The sequence below is a fragment of the Camellia sinensis genome, chromosome 13 (genome assembly GCF_055761805.1).
Source record: "Camellia sinensis isolate YWXY chromosome 13, ASM5576180v1, whole genome shotgun sequence".
In the NCBI taxonomy this organism is placed as follows: domain Eukaryota; kingdom Viridiplantae; phylum Streptophyta; class Magnoliopsida; order Ericales; family Theaceae; genus Camellia; species Camellia sinensis.
In genome coordinates this window covers 16,397,681-16,419,044 of record NC_138973.1, presented here as the reverse complement: position 1 = coordinate 16,419,044, position 21,364 = coordinate 16,397,681, and positions in this window count along the sequence as shown.

Here is a 21,364-nt window from a genome sequence, read left to right as displayed (position 1 = left end):
ACAGAATGCAAAGTGTGGTAGTACATACCAGGGTCGAGCCATAGACTCCGACAAGCTCATGATCAGCCGGAGGAGGAGCGATGGGTATCTGGTAAGTCTTCCCACCCTGTCCTTGGCATGTCATCGTCGTAGGCAACTCTGGTCATCTAGCTCCCTGCCCTCTCCGGGACCCACTCCTGCCTCGTGCCGGAGGTGCCCCTGTTCCTGCTGCTGGCACCGCTGGCCTCTCTCTCTAGACTCGGGGAGCACCGGTCAGAGGCCGCATGAGATAAGCCTAGATGTACTCGGCGTAATCGCCCTCATCTCTAAAGCGCCCATAGCTTCAGCCAATCGTGTATTCTCTCATCTCCTCTAAGGTGTACCTCTCAGTGTGCCTCGTGTGGGTAGGAGGAGGTGCTGGAACTGTCTGCTCGGGCACGCCCAAGGTCTGCCGCAAGAAATGCTCCCCAAAGTAACAAGCGCGGCAAACCGGTCCCTCTAACAAGACCCTGAACCGGGCAGTCTCTCGAGCACCGGCATACCGCTCCCGAACTGCATCAGGCAACGGGGCCCGAGGCTGCCAGGTGATCTGCAAATAATACACAATTTGTTATCTACTGTTATTGAGAGTACAATATAAAGCGAAGCTTAAATAAACTGTAATGTTTGACATACCTCAGCTGCGATGATGGTGTCAAAGTAGCGACGGAAGAACATGAAGGACTCCCGTGGCCTCCGCTCGCATCTCACATCGAAGCGGTGGGAAAACGAAACCATAGGGGGCATCTCCTCATCCGGCACTGGGGCAAGCCTAGGAAAGTAGACATACACCCACAACTACAGAATGCAACAGAGCAGATTTGAGTATGCTTATCAGATAAAGCAGTATACAGATAAAGTAGAGTGCAGTATGTGCAGTGTATTGTGTAGTGTGTGTAGTGTACAACCAGTGTAAAGCAGATTGCGTGCGCGCAGTGTGTGTGATGTACAGATGATAAAAATAGAATTGAAAAGACAGAAAAAGAAACATGTACCTCCCAGGCTCGCCAGTAGCCTCCAAGCAACTGCCGGCTGCGGCGGGAGGATGAGCTCATATATCCGTAAAGGGTGGCCAAGCCCGCGCCACCCTAATCGTAGCCGCGGATCTGCGTCACGTCCACAAGGGCGCTCAGTAGGTAAAGGGTGACAATGTTCGCCCGGTCGGCAAAGAGCGTGGTCCCCAGCAAGAACATGATGAAGCCACGGGCATACTGCTCCTCCTCCTCCCGAGTAGTAGGCGCCTGGATTCGGAAGTGATCCTCGAACCATGAGTACCTCATAAGCCCTGACCGGGCAAGAAGCGGCTAAGTGCCGAGCAAGTATAGCTGAGCGGCATCCCACTCATCCATATGTATATCAAAGGGAATCGGATCACCCCCTACTCCGATGCCTGTGAGCATGGAGAAGTCAAAGGGAGTCATCGTCATCTCCCCGGTGGTAGAAAGGTGGAAGGAGTCGGTGGTGTCCCACCACCTCTCCACCAAAGTAGCAAGAAGGGGCCTGCTCGCAGTGAGGCATGAGAGTCCCATGCAAAAGGTCCCAAAGCCGGCCTGGTCGACAATATGGTGAACCGCATCGGGTAGCTCTATATACCATCTTCAAGCGACAATATTTCCATACCCCCGGAAGGCATGGGAATCTCCCTGTGTTCAAAGACAAACAGATGCGAAGCAGTGTCAGATGTACAGTGTTTGAATGCCTTCAGAATTTGGGAAAATGTAGTGTGGGTGCATATGTTCAAGTTTACATAGATATTGGATGGGCTAAGCATACGATGTAACAGTTTGTTTGGGTTATTCAGTTGAAAATGCAGTGTGTGTGCATGTGTTTGGGTGCACTCAGAATTGATGAAAATGCAGTGCGGGTGCATACGTTCAGATTTAAACAGATATCAGGTGTGGGTGTGCTCACAGTGAACTATAGCATGTGATGTATCAGTGTGTCTCAGTTAAGAAGTTAAAGAACAGAATCGACTATCACAGTTATACGTTCTACATTGCAAAAAATAAAACAGAGAAAGAGTGAACCTCAGAAGCGCCGTAGGACAGAAGTGACTCTGGCTCGCGCAGCAAAAGCTCCAGTGGTGCGCCCCGCGCGTAGCTCCTGAAGTGGCGGATGTCGTCGGGAGGCAACACGTGTATCGCTGGTCGGTAAGTCGTCGGATCGAACGGCCGAATGCGAAGAGGTAGGAGCTCAACCTCGGGGTCCACATCCATCTCTGGGGGAGTCCCACCACGTGGAATTTCATCTGTTATCTCAAAAGGAGCGTGAAAATGGCCGAGAATGTGAAAAACGGGCAAGAATGCGAATGGTCAACCCAAAAGTCAACCCCGAAATCATGAAAAATGGGAGAAAAGGTCGGAGTATGGAAAATGCACAAAACCAAGTAAACTCGGGGGGAAACAAACCCCAAGTTATGGAAACCAAGAAAGAAGCACCGAAAACCGAGTTTTGTTCGGTTTAAAATGTGCAAAACGGGAAGGGTTTCGCGAATCGAACAATGAAAAGGGTTCGAATACACAAGAAAAGCAAGGATCTAAGGTTGGGAAATCACCTAGAGAGAAAGAGGAGTGATTTTCAACCAAGAGGAAGTGAGGATATAAGGTGTGGAACCCTATATTTAAAGACCCCTGGCCAAAAGACAAAACTGCCCCGAAACTGCCATTTTTGGCCGGTCGGCCAAATTGTTAGGCAATCGGCTAAATATTTGGCCGATAAGCTTATTTTCTAGCCGATAGATGGCCGATAGACTTTGTTTGTGGTCAATGCACCTCCAACACCCTTGTTTGGGTCAATTATGTGGTTTGGGACCTTCATCCCTCAAGATAGCGCAAGGAAGTACACTTTTGAAGCTTAATCGATCTTGGTGTTGACCTCGAACCGTGTCTTCCATGTACGGCATTCGATGCGCGCGAGGTGTATCCTTTTCGTATCCTTTTGTATATCGCAAAAATTCAAGAATTGCTTTTGAGCATATTATGTTACAATGTTTTGTCATAATTGTAATAAGCGCGCTTGTTATGCGTCTTTCAGCCCTTGCGTCGAGCATGCTTCATCTTGCTTTCGAGTTACATCTCACCATCATGAATAGCATGCCTTTACCGTGCTTCCGTTGAATATGTGCCTCTCTTTGTTATTGCATTGTTACACACATTGCTTGCGTTGTTGTGCATGCTTTACTTGCATGTGTTTATGCACCCCGTTGTTACATTGTTACACACATTGATTGCGTTGCTGCGCATGCTTTACTTACATGTGTTTATGCATCCTTTCGCATTGATACACACATTTCTTGCGTTGTCGCGTATGCTTTACTTACATGTGTTGTCATGCTTTTCCTCGTATTGTTATGCGTATACTTAGGTTGCATTGTTATACACCCCTTGCTGGCGTTGTCGCGCATGTTCTACTTGCATTATCACGCTTGTTTCAGTCGCATTGTTATGCGTACACTTAGGTTGCATTGTTATACACCCCCTTGCTTGCGTTGTTGCGCATGCTTTACTTACATGTGTTTATGCACCCTTTCACATTGTTATACACATTGCTTGCGTTGTCGCGTATGCTTTCCTTACATGTGTTGTCATGCTTTTCCTCGCATTGTTATGCGTACACTTAGGTCGCATTGTTGTGCACCTCTTGCTTGCGCTGTCGCGCATGTTCTACTTGCATTATCACGCTTGTTTCAGTCGCATTGTTATGCGTACACTTAGGTTGCATTGTTATGTACCCCCTTGATTGCGTTGTCGCGCATGTTTTACTTGCATTGTCATGCTTGTTTCAGTTGCATTGCTATGCACCACCTTACTGGCGTTGTCACGCACACTTGTTACATTATCATGCACCTTTTTACTTGCGTTGTCACACACGTCTTGCTCGCATTGTTATGGGTACACTTAGGTTGCATTGTTATGTACCCCTTGCTCGCGTCGTCGCGCATGCCTTTACTTGCATTGTTATGCTCGTTCTACTTGCATTGTTATGCACCTTCTCACTCACATTGTATATGCATGTGTTTATCTCATATTGAAATGATATCTTGATCTAACATTGAACATGTGTTTCTACTATACTATACTTGTTGAGTTTCTTTCTTTTATAGGCATGATATTGTATGTGTGGTTCATTTAAAGTTGGTGAAACCTGCCAGTACTATGTGTACCGATTAATCGGAGGAATTTCAGGTAACACCTTTCCTGTCCTTTGAATTCGCTTTGTTTCGGTTAGAAGTATCCGGGTGCGCTCGGTGTTTGCGCTATACCCTTGTTAGAGGAATTGGGACTTACTCCGATGTTTGTGCTCCCTTTCCTCTCCTGCGTGTGCCACGCGAAAAGATGCTCCCTTTCCTCTCCTGCGTGTGCCACGCCGAGAGATGCTCCATTTCTTCTCCGGCGTGTGCCACGCGGAGAGATGCTCCATTTCCTCTCCTACGTGTGCCACGCGGAGAGATGCTCCATTTTCTCTCCTTCGTGTGCCGCGTTGAGAGATGCTCCCTTTCCTCTCCTGCGTGTGCCACACTGAGAGATGCTCTCTTTCCTCTCATGCGTATGCCGCGCTGAGAGATGTTCCCTTTCCTCTCCTGCGTGTGCCACGCAGAGAGATGCTCCCTTCCCTCTCTTGCGTGTGCTACACTGAGAGTTGTTGTGTTTGGGACTCCGGGTGTCCTCGGTAGTCGCTTTTAGTCTTCTCCGCATGAGACGCAGTGAGAATTGCATAACTTTCTTGCATCCTTTCTGTTGGAATGTGTAGGACTACTCTTTCTTATTCGCTTGCTTAAAATGTTGTATTTGTTTTGCATAAATGCTTTATTACAACTCCCTTTGCATGATCATAAGTTATCCTCTGCATCTTGCATATTATTTGCAACTTGCCCCTGCCTGCGGGCGCATATCTTTGTTATCCTGTACGCTTGTCTGAGTCTTCGGCCTTGTCAAAAATGGGTCATCTCTGGGCTTTGACATTCACTCCCGTCATCTTATGACTTTCGAGTTCTGTCAAAGAGGAGCAACTGTAGACACCCCATTTTTGACCGTCCTCAAGAATTGGACATCATCATTTGAACACTCGATGATCATCCATGTTCGTGTTCGTTTTGAGTTTCCGAAGGTCTCGGTTGCGCACCTTGCCTTAGGATCTCTCAACTTGTCTATTTTGTGCTTGGTTGTGAACCAAGAACTTGTGGTTTTGCTTCTGAGGGAAGAGGGTGGCTTGTTTTCCATCCCCTCAACCCACCGGCCAAGGCTTGAAGCCATCGGCCTTGTTTTCTTGCCATCGACCAAAAATGTTGGCCGATCGGCACTTATTTTGGTCGATCAGCCATATTTTCTGGTCGAGGTCTTTTCTTTGCCTTTTTCAGGCATTATGCATGCCAGTTGTGCCAGCTGGTGAGCACAGACCCTCCCCTCCATACACGTGTATGGTGGGATTTGAACCAAAGCTTAGCTTCTCTAAGAAGCTTTGAATTGGATTTCTATAAGAGAGGAGCCTCCCCTCCCTTTCCAGAGGTTCAGCAAAATAGATGTAGAGTTCATATATCACTCTATCTCTATATCTCTCTCACTCTATATTTGTGTGTGTGTTTGTGACCTAAAGTGTATTTTGTTCATACTTTTGCACTATAGCACCTAGTAGAACACCTTCCTTTGGTTGCTGAGGCACTAGGAAATTGGTTTCAGAGTTCTTGGGTTGGTTTTGATCCAAGGGAGTGGCTGGAGTTGTGTTCTTGAAAGTGTTCTTCAAGGGTGAGCAGCTAACCTTTTGTTTCCCCATTTTGGCTTAAGCTTTTAGACCTATTTGCACCTTGTTTTAAGCTTAACTATAAACTGAAAAAAGTTCTGATTTTGTATGCTTTAGATGATTGCTTAAGGTCACTTTTTGGTTGGGGGTTGTCTAGCCCCTCTTAGGCCTTATTTGGCCTTGTTTGGAGCCACCTCTTTTGGCCTTTGTTCTTGCTTTGGTTTGACCTTTCCACCACTGAAATCCAAAGGAATTTTAGTGGTGGAAAGGTGGTTCTAGAGTCTTGTATAGGAGAGGGACACCCCTCTCTCCTTGTGTCTCATTTGCTTGTGTTAATGGCTTGTAATGGTAGCATGTTTGCTTAGCATGTTTTGGCTTCATTTCAGCAAGTATTTGGTGTTATTTTTTCATGCTATACCTCTGTCCAAGGTTGGTTTAGTGGTCTCTTGCATGCACCATACACTTGTAGTGTAATCCTCTCTATTGCCTTAACACGCTTTGTGCTTTAAACTATGGTTTTAGCATGATTTTGACTCGACCCAAAGGAGCTTTTGTTCATATTTCAGCATGTTAAAGCCCTGTTTCATGTTCTTTTGATCATACATGCATCATTTTGTATAGCTACCATACAGTCTAGCTTGTTAACATTGAGGGTCCAAGTCATTAGCATGCACTACTTTGACCTTTTTCCATGATTTGGCATCATCTCATATGTTATTTTAGTCCATGTTTCATGCTCATATACTTGCATTTGCCATCCTTTCAAAGCTTTGAAGAGTTGGTGTCTTATGCCTTAAGGTTGGGTCATTGTGCATGCCTCCATGATTAGGTCTTCGGGATGCCATCTAAGTGGGTTTTTGGGCCTATTTTGACATGCCATATCTCTGTTTTTCGTTGGTTAAGTCATGCCATGTTTGGTTATAATGGGTGTAGTGTAATCCCCTTTGTTGACCTTACTTGCATCTTGCCTTCGGTCCTTCATTTTGGCTTGTTTTAGCTTTGGCCATTGCATGTTTTAGACTCCCTTTAGCATGATCTAGGACTATTTTGGTTGTCCTTGGCTCTTTGGAGCTTGTTTCATGTGGCCTTAGTACAAGCTCCTTGGCTAGCCTTAAGCCTTGAGCTTTCTTGCATATCGTACTTGCTTTGATTAGTTGATTTGGCATCACTCCTCACATCATTTCAGAGCATGTAGTATTGTCATACATCCTTGTTTGTCACTCTTTAGGTGTGCTTAAGAGTTGCATCTTTATGGTTTAGTCCTTGGGCCAATTTGCATGCATGTTTGCCATGCCTTTTTCATGCTTTATTTCCATCATTTCTTGGCATTTTTCTTGGCATTTTGGCCACTGATTTTGGGCATGACTGAGGTCTGTCCGTCTTTAGTTTAAGTCCATTTGCCATGTTGTTCAAAGTTGCTACTTTACATCATGCTTGCATGTTTGTCCATCTTTGCATACCATGCATGTTCGTAGGATTATGGTTGCATTTTGCATGCTTGTTAGCTTGCATTTTGTCACATGCTTGTTTAGGTCGCATTGCATTTGGCATGCTTGTTACTTTAGCCTTGTGTACATGTTTAAGTCATATTGCATTTGGCTTGCTTATGATGCATTACATAGCTTTTCCATTGTTGCATACATTGCATTATGTTTGGTTTGGGGTGTCAAACCAAACATGAGGAATGAGGGACGTTTCGTACTTGAAGTGACGAAACGTGCCTCAATCCTCAGTCGCCGACACTCTTGATCCAACATGATAGAGTTCTAGGCATCCATGTGTTTTTTGTGCATTCATTCCATATTGAATCGCGCACTTGGCTCCTTTGGCCATCATGCATCGACATGCGTGATCGATGACCCGAGGGTCGAGAACCATACTCCCTTGAGTTCATGACATGATAGGGAGGGTGTTTGTGCACAGATTGCCTTGAAAATGCATTGCCATGCTCTGTTTGTCCTCTGCTGCAGCAAAACAGCATTCTGCAGGAAGATATGGCTGGCTGGCCATCTTCAGTGCCGATCGGCTAAACATTGTTGGCCGAGATCCTCATAAATGGTCAATGACCAATCCCACATGGCCGATGTTCCTATATTTTGGCCGGTGACATCCCACAGTTCTCAAGGAGTGGTTTGGAAGCATCCTTGGGATTTGTGCAGTTTTCAGAGGTGCAAAACAGTGCAAACAGAGGCAACAAGTGGCATGGCAATGGGTTTCGGAGCAAGGCGATCGAGCATGCATCATTCAATCATTCCGAGGCGGAGCTGTTGCAGCCTCTTTAGTTTTCATACTTAGTCTGTTTTGCAACTTAATTCATTTGCTTAATTAGTTAAGAGTTATGTAATAATTAATTAGCTAGGGTAGTTAATTAATTAATTGATTTGTATTATTCATTCAGACCCTCCGTCGAGATGGCGAATTTTGTAATAAGTGTGCGTGAGTGTGTGAATGTCTTCCAACCCCACGTCTTTCTCCCTTTTACTTACCTGCTCTCAATGGTTAGTTTTAGGTCATGTTTCAATTAGCATCCTTATGCTCGCATGTTTGCATCATTCATCTGTATTGCATGCACCAGGCTCGGCGCATCATACTAACCGCATAGTATTTCAATTTCAACTTGAATACGTGTATCGAGTTGTCGCATTTCACATGCCATTCTTAGATAGCCAAGCCTATTTCTAGTTGCATTTTGCATGTGTTGCATTAGGCATCTTAACATAGCTAGGATCATGCATTGATTACTAACTAGCTATTGTTTTGGCTCGGAGTACTAGGTAAGCTTTTATGCTTTAGCATCTTGCACGTGTGTAAGTGTTAACATGATCGTATGCTTACCATGAGGCTAATTGCTTATATGATTAACTGTCTAAATGTCTATGGGTGAAGGTTAAATTACTTGAATTGGAACAATTCATTGAAATGCGAGTTTTAAGCCCACTTGATTACGGCAAAAATCATGTTTTCTAAGCCCTCTCGAGGGTGGCAAAATTCACGTCTTAGCCTACTTGCGAGTAGCACCTTCAAACCATTTTCAAACAAACAAACATGAGATGCTTCGTTCCAATTTAGGCAATCTAGTCTATACTTGTGTGTTGTGCGCATCACATAGTAATTCTAGGCTAATAACCGGAATAAGAACGTATGTGTTTTCAAAAACAAGATATCATGTTAGTAAAGGCCGATCTTTGATCAGGCGAGCAGGGGTGCTCATAGATGACCTTCCCCAATCGTACCCAAGTTCCCGAGCCGAGACAACTTTGGTGATGACAGACACGTGGCCTTAGGCACGAGTCAGGGTTTCCTAAATTCTCCAAAATAAAATATTTAGGTGGCGACTCTGTATCTGGCAAAACAGTCCATGTTTGGCACTTCTTTACAAAAATCAGTTTTCCAAAACGATTTTCCAGATTTGGACTCTTTGGTGATTTATCAATCTCACATTGCACATTGTGAGATTAGATTAAGAACCGTGGCATTCGAGTCCGAACTGTAGCACAGCAAAAAGCCCCTCGGGGCGCGTCTACAATTAGGAGTCAACATGCTCTTGAAAGTTTTGTCAAAAGGTTAATTGGGTTTTAAGTCAGACTGGTGTGACCCCTACAGTCTTCCTGAGAATATTCTTGACCATGTTCGATTATAGGTTAAGTGGTGAGCCTAGTTTTTGAATTAAATTTTCAACTGTGGGATTTTCTAAGGGTTAAGTTTAATTTCTGGAAACACAGAAAGGGATATTTTGTTATATTTTTCAAAAATGGCAATTGTCACCAATGATGCTGCTATTGCTAATGCTAGTGGAGATCTAAACGCTGGGGCAACTGACTTGCCAACCTCAACTGTGACCTTTATGGTCAACCCTGGTGTTACTCCGGGTGTTCCGAGACGACCGCTTAGTCACCATGAGCGCCTAAAGAAATTTGCTAGGGTGAACTTCAAGAGATGACAGCAAAAGATGTTGTTCTACTTGACCACGCTAAACCTTGCAAAGGTTTTGAGTGAAGATCCTCCAGCTATGGCAGAGAATGAGCCAGACAGGCAAAAAGTCATAGCACTTGACACATGGAAGCAGACAAACTATCTTTGCTGAAACTATGTGTTCAACAGCTTGACAGACTCACTTTACAGTGTGTTTTGTGCCAAGAGCTTAGCAAAAGAGTTGGGAATCTTTGAACAAGAAGTACAAGACTGAGGACACCGGGGCAAAGAAATTTGTGGTTGGCCGGTTCTTGGACTTTAAAATGGTAGATTCAAAAATTGTGATAAGCCAAGTCTAGGAGTTCCAAATAATCTTGCATGAAATCTATGCTGAGGGGATGCCTTTGAACGAGTCATTCCAAGTTGCTGTGATCATTGAGAAACTTCCCAATAGTTTGAAGGACTTCAAGAACTATTTGAAGCACAAACGCAAGGAAATGTCAGTTGAAGACCTGATTGTCCGACTCCGAAGTAAGGAGGATAATAGAAAAAAAGGAGGGAGTACTTCCTCAGTGAAGGCCAATGTCATTGAACATGGCAGATCTTCGGGGGTGAGGAAGAAGCCCCTTGTGAACAAGGGCTCAAGGCTGGGGCCAAGGGGTGGTGTTGCAAAGAAGCCAACATATAAGTTGCAGGAACCTAGTTATCGGTTCTTAGGGAAGTGCTACAATTGTGGTAGCAAGGGGTATCGGGCTAGTGACTGCCGCAAGCAGAAGAAACCATACAAGACCAAACCTCGTGTTCAAACCCAAGAGAATGGTGGATTGATACTAGGGCTATACGCCACATCTGCTCTGAAAAGAAGCTGTTTACAACTTTCAACACAAATGGTGAGAAGTTGTTTATGGGAAACTTTGTTACCTCCATTGTTGAGGGGAAAGGAAAGGTGGTCCTGAAGTTGACCTTAGGAAATGAGCTGACCTTGAACGAAGTCCTGTATGTTCCGGACATTCGTAAGAATCTTGTCTCAGGGTCTCTTCTCAACAAACATAGTTTTTGCATGGTCTTCGAGTCTGACAAGGTCATTCTGACCCAGAGCGGAGTGTATGTGAGCAAGGGATATATGTTGGGGGGTATGTCCAAACTCAATGTAATGACTATTATCTCAAAAATGAATAAAGCTGCATCTTCTTCTGCTTACATGCTTGAGTCTTCCAATTTGTGGCATGGTAAACTAGGGCATGTGAACTTTGAATCTTTACGTAGATTAATCAAGTTAGATCACATACCATCTTTTAAGATTAATCCAAAACACAAGTGTGAAACTTATGTTGAAGAGAAGTTGACAAGATCTTCATTTCATTCTATTAAGAGAAGTTCAGAGCCGTCGGACTTAGTGCATAGTAATGTGTGTGACTTAAAGTTCATACAATCACGTGGTGGTAATAAGTACTTCATTACTTTTGTTGATGATTGCACTAAGTATTGTTATGTCTATTTGCTCAAAAGAAAAGATGAGGCTATTGACAAATTTGTTCTTTATAAGAATGAAGTTGAGAATCAATTAGGCTGCAAGATTAAGGCTTTAAGAAGTGATCGTGGTGGTAAGTATAAATCACCGTTTATTGAGATTTGTGATCAATCTGGGATTATCCACCAAATCACGGCGCCTTATTCTCCTCAGTCAAATGGGATTGCTGAGCGGAAGAATAGGATGTTAAAGGAAATGATGAATGCAATGTTGATAAGTTCTGGATTGTCACAAAACATGTGTAGGAAAGCAATTCTATCCACAAATTACATTCTGAATAAAGTACCCTAGAAGAAGGTGGGCAAGACCCCGTATGAGTTATGGAAAGGCATTAATCCTTCTTATAAATTCTTACGAATGTGGGGGTATCTTGCAAAAGTAGCGATACCTACACCCAAACGGGTTAGGATAGGCCTGAAATCCGTGGATTGTATATTCATTGGTTATGCACATAATAGTAGTACAATTCGAAGTTTGATGTATTTGATGAGTTGAAATCTCATGCCATTATTCAGGACAAAGCAAGAAAAAATCTCATGTCATTATTCAGGACAAAGCAAGAAAGTCTGTAAACTTGTCAAATCATTGTATGGTTTGAAGCAAGCGCCTAAACAATGACATGAGAAGTTTGACAATGTAATTGTTGTCAAGTGGGTTTAGAATCAATGAATGTAACAAATGTATTTATGTCAAAGATACTGACTGAGGTTATGTCATTTTGTGTCTATATGTTGACAATATGCTCATTATAGGTAGTAATGATGAAATAATCAAAACTACTAAGAAGTTATTAAACTCTAAGTTTGACATGAAAGATACGGGCATTGCAGATGTTATTCTATGAATTAAGATTACCAGAACATATGGCGAAATTGTACTTTCTCAGTCTCATTATGTTGATAAGATACTTGAGAAGTTGAGTGGATCAGATACGAGTGTGTCACCGACACCTGTAGACTTAAGTCTACATTTTACCAAGAATAATAAAGATAGTGTCTCTCAGTTAGAATATTCTCGGGTTATTGGAAGTTTGATGTGTTTGATGAGTTGTACTAGGCCGGATATAGCCTACTCGATTAGCAAGCTTAGTAGATATACGAGTAATCCCGATACTACTCATTGGAATGGCATTGTGCAGGTGTTAAGGTATTTACGCTACACTCGGGATTATGGGCTGCATTATACTCGATATCCAGCAGTACTAGAAGGCTATAATGACGCGAATTGGATATCAGGTATAAAGGACTCAAAGTCCACTAGTGGATATGTGTTCATTCTTGGTGGGGAAGCCGTGTCATAGAAATCTTTCAAGCAAACGTGTATATCTAAATCAACGATGGAATTAGAGTTTATTGCTTTAGATAAAACAACGGAAGAAACTGAATGGCTTCGCCATTTCACTGAAGATATCCCACGTTGGTCTAAACCTGTGCCAGCTATTTGTATTCATTGTGATAGTCAATATGCAATTGGTAGGGCACAAAGTAATATGTACAATGGAAAGTCTAGACATATCCGTCGTAGACATAATTCCATACGACAACTACTCTCAAATGAAGTTGTCTCTATAGACTATGTAAAGTCTAAGGACAACATTGTGGATCTGCTAACCAAAGGGTTAAATCGAGTATTAGTCGAGACGTCGTCAAAAAGAATAGAGCTGAGGCCTTTGGAAGTTACCTGAATGGAAACCTAACCTAGTTTATTAGAGATCCCCAGATCTAAGTTCAATGGGACAACCTAAGTGCGTGTAACAATGGTATGTCACTATGGGGTTAAAACCCTCCAACCATTCCTTTAAGCAGTGATACCTACGGGGGTGAAGGTTAAGTAAAGCTTTTAATGACTCTTATGTGTTGAGGATTCAAACAGGGTATAGCAGGATACTTTGACGAGTCACCTATGTGACTGTGAAGTGGAGCCGCTTCTAAAAGAATTGGGAAGACCAAAATTCTTTGAAACCACTCGCTGAACCAGACTAGTGCTCAGGGCCATAAGTGAGAACAGAATGGTGGTAGGAGTAATTCCTGTGCGAGATCTATTGTCTCAATTTACTTGAACGGTGTCCGTTTGTTGAGTCATTCAGTCAATTTTTATTCACGTGGGAGATTGTTGGAAAAAATGAGTTTTTGGTGACTTTAATTAAATATTAAAGTGGGCCTTAACCATCTATTGTGTTGGATTCAAGTGGGTCTAGATACTTTGCAATGAGATTTTTACACCATAAAAAGAATGTCAAAAACTCATTGAGAATTAAATGAGAAATTACTTCATGAAGTTAGCTTCATGAAAGAAGTAGTGGGATTAGTGTGTATAATATGTTTGTAACTCCTGCAATATTGTAGAGGTTAATAGTGCATTAGTGACCAGCCATAAAGACAGGTTAATGGTGCATTAGTGACCAACCATAAAGGTTAGAGACTCTTCCTCTCTCTCCTATACATGTATAAATTGAGACCTTTTTGTCTAGTCTCAACACAGAAATTTTTGCTTTCATTTTATAAGTCAGTTTGCCAGAAAGTTCCTACAGTAAGAGAGTGCTGCCACGATTTTTGTTCGCTAAGCTAGACAGAGAGTGCTTCTGCCGTATCTGGTTTTTGACCATTGTATCTTGGAAGACAGACACCAGAATTCCTCAAGCACTCGACCCGTGAGGCAACAGAAATTTATTTTAAGAAAACTGCTACCGTGCAGATTTTGGTTTGCTTTCTTTACCATTTTAATCTATTGGATATTTCTATTGTAATTTAGATGTAATTCTTATATGTTCTTGGTATATAATTTTGATTTATTTGTGAATCTATTTATTTAATTTTACAATTTGGACAGCAGAAACAGCCGCCATTGCTAGTTCTAACTACAATAACTTTCACTGTCGGAGCAGTTGTTGTGTAACCAACAACCTACCATCTCCGGTGAGCCGACGGCCTCGGAAGGTTCTCTGGCACGATGGTCTCCAATGCATTCACTCGCCACAGTGGACACCTTCTCTTGTCACTCTATCTCTTACCCTTCTTGTTTGATTCAACAACTAGTATTGGCTTCGTATATTCTGATCATCAATGGCCATGCTTTCATTGCCCATTGTTAAATTGTCAATTTCAAGCCCAATAATGATACAGGTCAACCCCAATACGCATTGGCTTCTCCGTGGTTTTTCCTTCGTTGGCCTTCATACACATATATTATATGTATCCCACAATTCAAAATCCAGGACAAACTATCAACACAAAATGTAATTTTGTGTAAGGGAAGACTATATATGTATTTGGGATTAGTTGGGGGTAAAGTTTGAGATGAATCATGATCACCTGTTCTCTTTTATGTCTCATTCTCAATTCTGTTAAAAATTTAAAGCGATAAAAAAATGATGCATGAAAGGAATAAATTATCTGAAAAAAAAAAAAAAAAAAAGAAGAAGAAGAAGAAGAAGAAGAAGAAGAAGAAGAAGAAGAAGAAGATAATAATTTTATGACTTGGAGTTAGATGAACAATTATAGAAAAATAATGATATATAAATACAAAGTGTGTATAAAAAAGACTACTAATAAGGGTGATGTGCCTAATTGGTGGACATATATCATTTTAAAATAAGAATAAAAAATCATCAGGATTTTTTATTATTATTTACAAAAAGACCACTATATGATGAAGAAAAATGCTTGGAAGCACTAAAAAATGAGCATTAGGGGGAGCACTAATGATGTGTCAGTGGGCCCTGCTCACTTTCTATGCTTTTTTTTTTTTTTTTTTTTTTTTTGCCATTCCCAATGTATTAGTGCTATTAGTGATGTATTTTTTAGTGGTCTAAATCATTGTTGATATGATGAAATGGTTTTATTAAAAAAAATGGGAGAAGAATATATAACATGTTAGAAAAAGAATATGAAAATGAGTGCAGGTGGCGCATGTTAGCAAAATACCATGTGGTTGATGCAATTGTGTACCGGTAAAAAGGATAACTCACCATGCAACTTGGGTTGTCGTTGTAGCGAGGGAAGATCGGCTACAGGTAGGAGGGGGAGCAGAGATTGAGGGAGCAAAACTGGTTGATATGGCCATTCTGCTTCCCCTCTCTCTCTGAGTAGCAAAGACCGGGGGAAATTTGAAAAATATTATATATTATACTAAATTTATACTAAAAATTTTAAAATTATAAGAGTTCGTACTCTCAAATTTTTTTTAGATAATTTTAAAATTATATAAATAGTTCTCTAATTTTTTAAATTATAGAGTACTCTCCTAAAGTTATAATCCTGAATCTGTTCTTGTTTATAATAATATGATTGATGAAGAAAATAAAACATTAATTATTTATATTAAGTAATTGAAGAATATAAGAGAATATAATAGACGGTGATTGGTGAAGAACCTCAACGGTGGCTTGTTGGGTTATGTAACACCTACGGGTGTAACTTAAGCAGGCTTAATCCGAGCAATCCGAACTCAGCCCGAATTTTTTTACGACTTGGACAAAATATTTTCAAATTCGGTACGGGCTTAGGTAAAAATTCAGGAGCCCGAATTAAATTTGGACAGGTTTTGGTAAAGATATCAAACAACCCGAGTAACTTCAAACCCGAATTATACATATATAGATATATAAAAATATTAAATATATATATATATATATATATATATATATAAATTATTAGTCATTACGTGATATTAAAGTAATTGAGATTGTTAAATTACATTGAATATATATTATACATACAAATAACATAAAATCTTACTTTTTTATTTTTTATTTTCACTCATAAATTGTAAAAATTACTATAGCGACATCTATCTTACATTATATAAATTATTTGTTTTGATGGTATTAATAATTTTTTATATATAAAAAAATATAAATAAAGTTAAATTTTAATAATTTAATAATGTAGTTGTAAAAAAAAAAAGAAAAAAGAAACAATTCGGGCAACTCAGGCAATTCAGGTTTAACTCGGATCAGGCTTGGGCATACGATCTCGAGTTATAATTCAGACTTGGGCAAGCCTAAATAGATCTTAACACAACTTAAACTGCACTTAAATAACTTTTCAATCCGACCAAATCTGCTCGAGTTGCATCCCTAATAACACCTGGTGTTGGACCTTCCACCAATCAAGGTGATGTTATTTGGTTGTTTTGGATTTAGAGCGAGATTCGGTCCGATCCATCATAAATTTGAATGACATTGTTTGGTTTCTTAGACTCCTAATGAGTTTAAATTTTGATAACTCGAATAATTTATTTTGTTAAATATTTTATTTATTTTATTAGAAAAAAGAGAGCTAATTCTATAATTATAATTTATTCAATTTATCATATTTGTTAAAAAAAAAAAAAAACTCGAAAAAGAGTTATTTTGGCAACAAGGCCTCGTTTGGGAAGTAACATTTTTAGTTTAAAAGCTAAAACGTCATAAAAAAAATCAAAAAGTCAATAATTTATATTAAAAAGTCAAAATTTTAATTTTCTCTCTACTTTTTGTACATCTTTTCGTAAAAAATCAAAAAATTATTTCAAACATACTAGTTTTTTGACATCATATTTTAACAAAAAAAAATCAAAAAATTATTTAAAAAGTCTATTCTCAAACATGGCCTTAAAATAGTTAAAAAGTTAAAAATTACTATTTAAAATTTAACTCTTCTCTCTCTAATTTTTGGGCATTTTTACATAAAAAGTCAAAAATAAAAATAAAATAGCCACTTCAGAAAATAACAGTACTTCTGAAATAATATTTTCTTTTCATAGTCATTCAGTCTTTTCATAATGGAGGAATTTACAGATCAGTGTTTATTAAAAAAATTATTTACAAATTAATGATAAATTTTGTTTATATTAAAATATAAAGTGACAAAATTTATACTCAATCAGTAATTAATTTTTTTAAAATCCACTGACCAGTAGGGTGGACATTCGTCGGGTTAGTCAGGTTCGGGCTTGGCCGATACTACATAATAAGAAATTTTGTATTTGTTCAAGTCCAGTCCAACCTTAACATCGGGCCGCTACATTTATCGAAGCTCGGCCTAAAAACTAATTATAAATCCCAAGCTCACCAATCAGGCTATATATTAAAAAAAAAAATTAAACATTGCATAATTAAATTCAATTACACATTATATTTATTAAATAAATATGCTGACATCATTATAAATTGAAAGAATTTATGTATAAATTGAAAGATTTCTTAAAAAAATTCAATCATACATCACCACAAATGTACACTTTAATAAAATTAACAAAGATAAAATTTAGATCTCAACAAAAATATATATTTTTAATATATATAGTTAATTAATTTAATAGCTAGCCGGACCAGGTTAAAAGTATAAATATCAAACCCAATCTATTAATATATTGGGCTGAAAATGTTAGCACATACCGACTCTATGAGCTAAAATAATATTTCCAAAAATAAAAAACCTGAAACGGACAAATTAGACAGGCCAACAGCCGATGCCTACCCCTGCTGGCCATTAATTTCCTTTTTTGTACTCATGTTTAATTCAGCCCAAACCTGGTATAGGTGGTTGAAGGGAGCCAATTTTGATCACACGATGCCGGATTGGGCCGAGCATCAGTTTGGACTTGGACCAGACCTTTTCATGGGCCCAGACCCAACATCATTATGACAAGCCCAGATATTTCTTTACGGCCACTGAGCCTCCGTTTGGGAAGTGGGTTGGCTTTTTAGTTTTTTGGCTTTTTTGGTTATTTTAGCCTGGGCTAAAAAGCTTGGTTTGGGAAGGGCTTTTTGGCTTTTTTGACTTTTTTTGTGAGAGAAGAATGTAATGATTATGAGTTGGATGTGATGTTTTGTTTGTTATGGCTAAAATAGCCTATTTTGTTTTTTGTGGCTAAAATAGCCAAAAAAGCCCAACCAACTTCTTCCCAAACGGTGCCTGAATCAACCATAAATGATCGGCCCATGAAGAAATCTGAATTCTATTTATTCCAAAAAAATATTTGAGTCCAATTTTTCAATATATTTTATTAAATTATTTAGGGTTACAATTTATTCTCAATATCCCTATTTTAATTTTAAAATATTAAAATTAATCTTAAAAACTTTTTAAAAAATATTTCTTTTGTTCACATAAATACAGGAAACACAACCAGGAAACTGGGCATCGATGAAGGAAAAGAAGATGGTGAACTTTGCATTTAGACTTCCAGGACTGAACAAAGTGGGTTTGTTCGGACTTCCAGACCGAACAAATTCACTTTGTTCAGTTTTAAACGTCCGAACAATAATGACGAAAAATAGTTTGTATAAGAAAACAAAGAAATCAATAATTGTACTTTGATATTTATGTGAATACTTACCTTCTCTTTAATGGGTTGCTTCAAAACACTATTTGATTATTAATCTCATCTATTATTTGATTCAGTTCAAACTTTTTTCTATTTGCAAATAAAAATATAATAAAAAAACAATGATGTTAATGATAATGGTGAGTTTGACGGGATGGATTGGAGTTTTAGAGTGAAGAAGAAGAAGAAGAAGAAGAAGAAATAATTGAAACTTGAGAAAGAAGATGAAGAGACAACTTAGGAAAGAAGGTGAAGATATTTGAATAGGAAAAATATGTATAATTGTACGAGTAAGAAATAATCTTCTCGTATAATCCTGTTGATCAAGTTCGCGCTCCTCCAAACGTCGTCATTTTACTCCCTGAAAACACAAACGTGAGCTAGTCAGCGGGTGTATGCCGGATACCTCTCCGATGCCTAAATCAGCAAAATAGACAAAGACAAAAGTTTTGTACATTCGAGAATCAAAATTCTGTTACCTCTCCATAGGTGATATTGTGAGCTTTAATAGGTTCCGTGTGGCACAATCCTAGTAGGATTCTTACTCCTCCATAAAGAGTCCTCCTAGGTATCATATTCCTGAAAAACAATGCTTATCCTTCAACACCTCCCTCACTGCTTAAACCAAGTGAGATGGTTCTACCACGGTTGGACGTCAATACGACCGAGATAACATGGCCATGCTGAAGCCACAGACTAGACCGAGCTCCCACTAGCTCGGTTCTTCCTTTCACTGCGTGTACCTCGGTTTGACATATTCCAACTGGGTTGTCTGAGACCGCACTAACCACAACGAGCTTGGACCGAGCTAACCAATAGCAAGGTTTTGAGGAAAGCTCAACATACTTCGGCCCAAGATGGTTTAACCGAGCTAACTGTCACCGCGCCGACCGAGCTAACCCCCAAGCTCTTTCGGACTGGGCTATCTGCAAGGCTCCTCTGGACCGGACTAATTACAAGGCCCTTTTACTGTGGCCGACAGAATGGCCCATTACCCAGCTTGGCCCAATTTACATATAAATTACCTTCTCAATAATTAATTAAGGTATACTATAAGAAAAAAATAACATTTTATTTTAAAGTTTAATATGTATTGTCCTTATTAATAAATTTACATTAGAGTATAATAAGAATTAAAATTTTAAAATTTAAATTTGACATAATAAGATAATTTTTGGATTCAAACAGAATGACTCATACTTCTCTTACAAATTTCCATACAATAAAGTTTGTTGGAATGTAATGTTTTGACAATGATACAACAATCTCTCCCAAACCTTCATCACTTGTATTTTCTAGTATTTTTTCTCTATTCCTTAATAAATTTTTTGTTTTTTTGATGATTAAAGAAAAAAAAAAACTGTCATACAAATCTAGTTAAGTCATTAAGAAAACTGAAATTTGTAAGGGGATATTTGTTGCAGCTTAAAAAAGTTTATTATAACTTATTTTAATTAGAGAGTCTGGTTGTATGATGCAACTTCTACTTATAATTAATTAGTCAAAAATAGCTTAAACAAATTGAAAATGCTAATTATCTAGAAGTTTGGAGAGAAATACTTTTAACTTATTTCTAATTGTTAATTTTTAACTTCAAATAAGCTACATTAAACCGGACCTAAGCTGCAAATAACTCTATTGTCAATAAAAAAGAAAGACGAAAATTTGCATAACATCAGTCTAATTTTTGAAGGGTTGAGCTTGTCTCTTCCGAACTGGACATCCCGTTCGAGCACAAGATACTCATCAAGTCTGTATTTTTTTTAATAAAACAAATTTCATATTAGATCCAAGTAAAAATCCAACCCAATATTTAGAGAGCGTTTGAGAAGTGATTATTTTAATTAATTTTTTTATTTTTTACAAAAAGACGTGTAAAAAATAAGAGAAATTGTTACGATTGAGTGTTTTGGCTTCTTGAACTGTTCTCTCCTATCTATATCTAGACATTTAAAAAAAAAAAAGAATATATTTAAATGGGAATTACCCAAGTGTTGATTTAAAAAATTGTTTATAAATATATAAAAAAAATTAAATTTTTTATTGATGTATATATATTTTTGAACTTGACTATTCAAGACAAAAAATTAGATCTATTTTCAAGTTTAATGATGTGACAATTAATTAGGATATTAAAGGCAATAATCTATCATATCTTCTTGTACGAGCACAGAAATAATCTTCTCGTATAATCCTGTTGATCAAGTTTGCACTCCTCCAAACGTCGTCGCTTCGCCACCTGAAAACACAAATGTGAGCTAGCTAGCGAGTGTGTACCAGAAACCTCTCCGATGCCTAAGTCAGGCAATATGTATTCCAGAGTAAGAATTGGGATACCTGTCCATAGGTCCTATCATGAGCTTTTATAGATTCTACTTGGCACAATCCTAGTAGGATTCCAACTCTCCTTATAAGAGTCCTCCTAGGAATCACACTCCCAGTGAAGAGTGTCTATCTTGATAACACTCTACTCATTACCAACCAAGTGAGATGGTTTACACAATCCCAGTAGGACTCCAACTCTCCTTAACAGAGTCCTTCTAGGAGTCTCATGCCCAAGGATAATGTTTATCCTTAGAACACCCTCATCACTGCAAGCCAAGTGAGATGACCACTCCCTTATGCTCGGATATACATTCCTGACCGAGCTGCCTTATCTCAGTCCCCTATCGTTCGGGCCGTGTGACCGGAAGCCAATTTATCGAATTGCACCCTGCCGAGCTACACATAGCTCGGCCTTCTCCATGGACAACATCTCGGTCCGATACATGACTACCTTCAGATAGCTAGGTCTAGCCCCCAACAACCCATCTCTAACCGACCTAGTGTCTTCTTAGCCCAAGACCGAGCTACATC